Genomic DNA, 8692 nt, shown 5'->3' with positions numbered 1-8692 from the left:
ATGTCTTCCATTTTTGTAAAGCACTTTGAATTGCCTTGTGTTGAAAGGTGCTATATAAATAAACTTGCCTTGCCTTGCCTTGCCTTGCCTTGCCTTGCCTTACCGATGTCCTTGTGTTACTGTTGTATTATGCAAGTTGCAGCATGTTTGGCTCAGCTTTAGTCCTGATGCACAAAGGCAAAACAGGCAAAGAGAGGTTTGTGCCCATCAAAATGATCTGTGAAAAGCTAGGGAAAGCCTTATGCCAGTGCCTCCCAGCTTGCCATGCACTGACAGGGTGTGATACAACGAGCAGCTTTTTCAAAATTGGAAAATCAACTGCTTTCACAAAAATGCAGAAGCATGTGGATGAGCTGAACGGTCTAAGTCACTTTGGTTTGACAGGAAACTTGGCGGACTCATTACCTATGGCCCGACATTATGCACTCATTTTGTATGGCCAGAAGAAGAATCAGAAAGGGCAACAGTGTACAAGCCTGGATGAGTTGAGGTATGTACTGGCATCCACCTCAGACATGCCTGCCTCTCAACTTCCCCCGACTGAAGATTCATTTAGGCAACACGTACTAAGAGCCATGTACCAAACTGCTGTTTGGTGCCACAGTCACCAAAAAAAAACAGTGCTTTGGAGTCCTGTGGGGAAAGGTTGGAGGTTGATGGAGGGAGTCATGCAACCAGTGATGTATGAAAAAGCAGCAGCACCGCAAAAAGTGCGAGATTTAACAAATCTCTACTGCAAGGACAAAAAATGCAGTCAACAGAAGAAATGTCCTTGTTTTCCAGCTGGATTGCCATGCACTGAATTCTGTTCCTGTGACTGTCTTGAGTGCGCTAACGGAAGTGTGAATGACAGCATAGTTGCACACTAGAAAAAATGTTGAGTCATATTGTAACTGTATATAATTGATGATTCATTTTAGATTTTTCCATTCATTGAGCCGAAATCTCTACTTTAAATGTTAAACGCTGTTTAATGTGCTTGCATTAGTGTAATGTAATTTCTGTCTCATTCTATGATATCTCTCCTTTTCTGTAGGATTTATATGTTTATGTATATATTTAACATTAATGTATGTTAATGTTAAGGCAAATTTTAGGAATGATAAAAAGTTGTCTAAATCCTATAGGCTAAATGTCGTCCCTGATATACCTGGTTTAAATGTAAGAACAATAATAGACTTTAAAAAGCAAATTTGACTAAATGCTGTGTATGTATTTTGAATTTATGGTTTAATTTTAACTAATGTTTGATTTGTTCAGTCAAAAATGTTCATTTATGTCATATGAAAATGCTGTAATGCAAGCCTGTTGGCTCACAGTAGGCCTATCGCCATGTTAATTCAAAGATTAACTAAATATAAAGATAAATGCATTAAGAATGATAAAGATGGGTTTATTATTATATATATTATATAAAAATAATTATATTAAATCTTGTTTTTTTGCCTTAATCTATGGTCTGTGTCCTTTCGTTCATCCATTTACACCTATAGGGCCCATTCTATTTGTCAGTTTGAAGACCTTGCTGCACTAGCAACCTGTTAGGGGCTGGTGACAGAAGAGGTTACCAGCCCCTAATAGTCAAATAACCAACTTTTATCATAAGATAACACTCTTTGGTACATATAAATAAGGTTTTTTGGGGATTGGTCTCCTAACTTTAATAATGACAGAAAAGTATAAACATACCTTTTGGATTTTTCCTTTCAAATTTCATTTCCGCCTAAATTGTATCAGTGTTTGATTGTATATTTTACGAAGATGGACAAAGGTATTGGTACAAAATGTGCTTTAGTGTATGCTTTGCCTCACCCTGAACATATAAACCAAAGTTGGTGACATTCTGATCCTTATTTCCAGATATACACGTGATAAGGTTGACATGGCCCTCTTCAGAGGAGCCTACATTTTCACTATTTTCGGTTATGGGAAGGTTCCATACATCAACCAACATTTTTTATTTTGCAGTAAAATATTTTTATACAACAATCCGTTTCATATATTACAGATATTAAAGTAATGAAAAAACATGGTTGTGCTTTGTTCTACCTCGGGTAGGGGTATCTCGATAACTAAAGCCTTTTTTTGGGGGTTTGTTCCTCTACTATCTATGCAAGTGTACTGCTTGGTTCAGATCCACCAACGTCAGCAAGATCTCACCTCTATTAACTCCTGGAGAACCAGGTTCAATTAACTGCTGTTTCAATTCAGACAACCCGCTAAATCCAGCCTGTCCTCCAAAAACTACCATATAGGTCGATTGTTCAGCCGCATATTACGACCCAGTCACGTTTTAAAGTGTAGCACCTCTAGTGGTCGTGTAAGAAACAACATGCTCCCGTTGATTGCAAACGCTCCGGAGATTCTTTTATTCACAAATAACCCTCTCTGGAAAATCCTAAATTGTGCAATAGTTTGGCCATTAAAATGCTTTTTGATTAGATTTCTAGCGAGAAGTGTATATTGTACTTTTATAATCTACGTCCAGTGGATGTGTAGGATCTATAGTTTGATAGATATTACGAAGATGATTTGAGGTCTCGCCAGGAGAACGTGTATATGCGGCAGCTTCCATGTAAAGTTAGCGTCAACCCCATGGATGTATAATAAGAACTGGATACAGCGTGGGAGGCGGGGCCTCATTCATTCCTATGAGAGTTGCTCATTGGCGCATGAAGATAAAATGGCCCAACTTTTGAGAGAGCGAAACGCCACAGATTACCCGTCATGCCTGAGAAGTACCCGTATGTGCGCTCATAGAGCATGCACAACTTTAACCACGCCCCCCAAAAGGCTCGTTCAAGCACGTCAATTTGTACACGTAACAGCACCGCGCGTTCATGACAGCATGGTACTGGATTGTTATATGATGGATTTTGATATTAACGAGGCGGCCGTGGCAGTTAGCAGCTAGCTAGTAATTATGCTAATTTACACATCAATCGTTATGTACTTTTATATTACGCTCATGTAACAGGATCTAGTGATATCCAAGCAACAGAGCTTAATTTAGCATGATACTTATGTGGGTTGTACATGAAACCACTTGGTAATATATACAAATATATGTATTTTGAATTATGATCAATTGTGAGTTAAATCTTTATCTAAAAAGTAAAGCTGATGATGGATTACTGTGGTGGAGTTAAAATAACAATAGCCTATTTCTCTTTGAAATGTGATGGAGTAAAAGGATAGTAACTGTGATTATTCATGTAAGTACCCCACAAGTAACTAAAACGTATAGTACTTGAAGGAAACCCTGCTGAAAAAACCAGCTTAGACCAACAAGGCTGGTCTGGCAAGTCAATATTAGGCTGGATTAGTTTGCTGGTTTAGAGGGGTTTTGGACACTTTAGCTGGTCAGGATAGCTGGTTTGGTCACAGTGGTCTAGCTGGTCACCATTAGCTGGTCGGGATAGCTGGTTTAGCTGGTGGTCACTGTTCTAGCTGGTCACCATTAGCTGGTCGGGATAGCTGGTTTAGCTGGTGGTCACTGTTCTAGCTAGTCACCATTAGCTGGTCAGACTGGTATGATCTTGAGTAGAACTTTAGCTGGGATTACTTGATGGTTAAGCAAAACACCCATTACTTCATATTTTTAAGCAATTTCCTTCAACTGTTTCTTTCCGCTTTTCACAAGGTCCTGTATTTTTTGTGAAATGTAGTAACCGGCCAACTTCCCCCTCTCGGTCTTCTCCACGTTTTGTGAATTCAGCCATCCTCTGAAGCACTCTTGAAAAGAGAAAGGAAAAACAGATTAACTTTTAGCTTTGTGTTATGATTACTTAAATATGTGCACTGTGAGATGAAAAAGAAAAAGTATCAAATTTAGTTTTGAACATTCACTGTGATTGGGTCTATTATCCACGCAATACACCGTATTTAATCTTTTTCTTAATTTACATTATTTAATTTCATATTTTGTTCTTGTAAATATCATATTCTATTATATTACATGTATATAAACTTTTTGCACTACTTTTTATTTTGTATTTTTTTCTGTAGCTGCTGAGCATATGAGAATAAAACCTTTGAATCTTGAATCCAACACTTTTTTCAGTAGAAAATCCTAAATTGTAGGATAGTTTGGCCATAATAATGCTTTATGATTACATTTCTAGTGAGAAGTGTATATTTTACTTTCAGAATCTACCTCCAGTGGATGTGTAGGATCTACAGTATGATAGATATATTACTTTACACCCGGAAGTATCTATTGTCATTCTTATTGTCGATAAATTGAGGGATATACGCTATATTTTATTAACACCAGTATGTACTTTACACATCCACCTCGTGTGTTTGTCTCTGCACCGGAAATAATTTAATTTTAAAGTTCAACCGCATATTATATAGACTATATCAGCGCCACACCTGCGTAACACATGGTGCCTCTTGTCTGAACCATTTTTTAAGCGATTTGTAATCTATTCTCGTCGACTTGCAGCCTAAATACAAAGATAACTCCACTCTCCTACCACTGCTTACCTCTAATGAGCCTTGGTAGAACTAGTGTCCGAGTCATGGGGTCCAGAACTGACTAAAGACATGTGGAACATAGTACAGGCATGGTTCGATGTACAGGAAACTGGAACTTTGAACAGGTGTTTTCATCTTTTCTGCCTGAAGATTCACAATTTCTTGATCAGGTGTTTGATGTGGGCTGGCATGATCCTTTCTGCAGCGATAAATAAAGAAAACAAAGAAAGCATTATTAATAATAGTAATGATGGTAACAACAATAATATTAGTATAACTATTTATATAACACTTACACAATTGCAAAGTGATTCTCACAACTACCAGGAAAGGCTCTGATCAGGAGGGTTGACTAGTAGGACAGCAACGAGGTGGAAGAGGTCTATGTCATGTACAACCATTGGTAGATGTTACACCTGAAAGAAAGATAAGGAAATAAGAGAAGACAGGAGGACAAACATCCTCTTAAGTAAAAGACCAAATCATGTCAAGCTTTAACCTGAGCCTGTTTTTTCAGTCTTTACAATGCACTGTTGGAAAATACCTTCCAAAGGCTAAATTCAAACTCAATACCATAAATAACTGGGTACCAAAGTGCTTTACCTGATAGAACACGTTCCACACGGAGCAGCAACCATCCGGCTCGGCCTTTTGCTGCATATCATCTCCTCCCTCTCCACTGTTTCCAGTAGATCTCTACTGTCCAATAAAACTGAAATGCCCCAAAAAATCTTATTAAAAAAAGGTAAAAACAATAACTTGCTTTTGGCATTGAAATGGATTAGAATCTCACAATTTTCCTGGATGTCAGGAAGGCCAGGAAGTCGTTCCCTTCAAGTCCGCACCCAGTCATAGGAGTTCAAATGCAAAGCCTGAACGATGACAAGAGCGGGAGACTTACATTTTACAATTATATTTTTAATTAATACCAGAGCAGTGTGTACATAGGCCCTGTACGACATGCAAAGAACAGATCAAATCCCCTGACAGAATCACACACTTTGGTGATGTCCTCATCTGATAATGTTTCATTTTTTAGCAGCAAAGTAACATTAAAGTATATGTCGGATCCAACTAATTTACTGTATGTTTTGCATCTCCTCAACCAGGGCTGCCAACACTCACGCATTGAGCGCGAGAGTCACGCAATTAACCCATATCTCACGCACTCACGCCACATGCCATGCCGTCTGCAAAGTGCAACTCCGAAAAAAGAGAATACAATAATATTCACTATTATACAGTATATTACTACCAAACTCACTACACACATCAATAGTCTCCTGGTGGTCATACTACAGCAAGGAGTTTGGAAGAATATACTTTTGAAGAATTTTGGGGAATATTTATAATGTAAATCTTCAATAAATATGGCATTATCTTGAATAACTTTACTATTATACAGTATATTTCTACCGAATTCACTATTTGCATTGTTGTTGTTAGCATCTGGTTAGCTAGCTGCGCTAACGGATATTAGAAGCTGTTTCTAAAACAAGGAGAGGAGAGCTCTCTCAGACTGAGGCCTAGGCTCCACGGGAACGAAAACGGGTTGTATCCGCATATTTCTCTTGCGTATAGCCCTTTTTGCTACACGACGCCGTAACGGAACGGTAGAAACGGACCCTGCAAACGAGAACGGGTCCAAAGGTGGATAGATCTGGGAACGGAGCGCTCTGGGGGGTCCAACGGGGCCGTGTGGTAGCCTATACGGTCATCCTTTTCTGATAATGACGACGCAATAGCCCCGCCTCTCCCCGCCTCTGCTGCTCACCGCTGTGATGCAGCGGGAGGAAAACACACACTTCAAGTCAGATCATCACCCTTAGCTATTTTAATTACCTCTCAAACTACCTAAACTAGTTATAAATATGTTTATTTTTACTGTCGAGTCATCATTACTGGATCAGCTGCTGCATGAGACAGACACTGACGCTGTCAGAAGAGAGGAAAAAGAGACAGGCTCCGTGTATTTTATTATTATATATCATTATATCGTCGTTATTCATTTGTTTTAAAGCTCAATAAATAACAAAGAAGACCTTTGACCGGCACTTTTATAATTTTGTCCGGAAGATTTAAACTTTAACACACGTTGACCGGCGAAAAACTCTGCCCGGTTCCCTCGGCCCCCACCGCGGAGAATAAACAGAAGTGCAGCCATGACAACCATTCTTCTTCGCTGCTTTTGTGGAGGAAGTTGCTGCTTTTGTGGAGGAAGTTACAGCGCCACGTACAGGCTCGGCATATGTACTGCAGCTTTTCCAGCGGTTGGATCTAAACGGAGCTGTCTCGTGTGGCAAGACACTATCCGGTGTATATTGCGTGCGGACGGAAGCTTTTTGGCGATTGCGTTTGCGTTAATCCTATGCGTTTTGCCGTATGCGTTCCCGTGGAGCCTGGGCCTGAGAGAGATAACTACAGCTCAGTGAGGTAAGGGACTCTCTGAGTGTTTAGATAGTTAACTTTAGTCTAGTTATCTCAGTGGGTCTCAAACGTTTTGGTCACCATTTATGAGAATAGGCTAAATGAAAAACAGTTATGAAATACTATATGACAGTAAAACAAGAATACAGTTTAAAAGGTGAGTGATTTGTAAAATATCCATAAAGAAAAAGAAAATCTGTTTACAGTTCTGTTTCATATGGGTGTTGGGTGCATAAATTCATTTTGCTCTCAAAGTGCACCAGATTGATGCATTTAACTTCATTATTTAAAAAAAAGAAAATCTTCCAGGGGGAGCATGCCCCCGGACCCCCCTAGAGGAGGTGAGGACCCCCCCCCCCCACTTATAAAATAGCACTTGATTGTAAGAGTCGCGGTTACACTGTGTATGTGCGTATTCCACTGTAGCGCCCGGTACATTAATGGGAAACCCTAGTTTGTACATGTTCAATACATTTGTAACACTGTACACATGAACGTTTCTTTTTTCGGTTCACCAAAAAAAATTTCACTCCAAGCTGAACTCAAATGTTGGCAGCCCTGCCTCAACAATGGTCTGTATCATTGAGTAGAAAAAAACTGCCTTACAATTTCAGGTAGATTAACACACATTTGTAAGAAAAGTTTACAATGAAGCACAAAAACCCTCTTTGTATTAAGCGAGCTGCCACACAAAGTACAGCTTAACATGCTAACCTTTGGTAGAGAGCTACAGTTAGCTAACTTCATGTTCAACACAAAACCTCTAATGGCATTACATTGACGATTTTAAACAAAACGTAACTCTCTCAACTTGTAAGATAACGTTATGTTAAAGGAGACCTATCATGCAAAATGCACTTTTGTACGTCTTTTATACATGAATATGTGTCCCCGGTGTTCCAGGGAACTCACCAAGTGTCAGAAAACACAACCCTCTCTATATCCTCCATACCCAAATCTCAAAAAAAGGGGCTGCAACGGATCTGATAAAAACTGATCCAGATTTGAACACTGTCCTGACGTCAGGACAGTGGCGCTACGGCTATTGGGCCAACTCCACCAATCAGGAGGAGACAGCCACGGCCATTCCCGTTCGAAAGCGCTGGAGACGCTGTAGTACATATGCCAGGCCTGTAGATGGTGCTGTTCTCACAGAATCAGCCCTTGCAAAAACAGAGCTAGAAATGGTCAAATTGAGCAAAATGAGGCATGGCTAAAATGCATGATCTGTTTGGTATTTTGAAAAAAAAAAAGTATAAATATGCCTTATATAGGTATGGTCCTACACTATATTATTCAAATATAGCATGATAGGTCCACTTTAACTTACCCTTAAATAACTACGTTTTTCAGGGGAAACACAAACTGCAGAAAACGTTAGCTGCTAACTGTTGTTAGCTAAGACAGCTAGCCTCCTAGCAAACGTAAGGTTGAGTTAACATTAACGTAACGTTGTAAGAAAGCAAAACGAACCTTCGAGAAAGCTTTTACTCTCAGACTTGGTGAAATTGTGTAGTGTTGCTTACCAACAGAAGGACTTTTAGCGTGTTTCCCAGTAGACAGAGCTGTCAGAGCGGTGCCTCTCAGAAGAGCAGCCGCTGGGCAGAGTCACAGGAACGCTCAACTGATTATAGGCTTGTTTGAGATGAGCGAGACCGACGCAGACCTGCGAGCTGCGACTCGCCTCGAAAGTAGACTAGAATAGCCGATTGCAGCCGAGGGAGGTCTCAAAAAGCTCGCCTGAAGTCGGACAGCTCGGAGTCGGCTTCTTCTTCTTCTTCTT

Source organism: Trematomus bernacchii, unplaced genomic scaffold (assembly GCF_902827165.1).
Source record: "Trematomus bernacchii unplaced genomic scaffold, fTreBer1.1, whole genome shotgun sequence".
NCBI classification, from domain to species: Eukaryota; Metazoa; Chordata; class Actinopteri; order Perciformes; family Nototheniidae; genus Trematomus; species Trematomus bernacchii.
The sequence above is the reverse complement of the archived record's forward strand: the minus strand, read 5'-3'. Positions refer to the sequence as shown.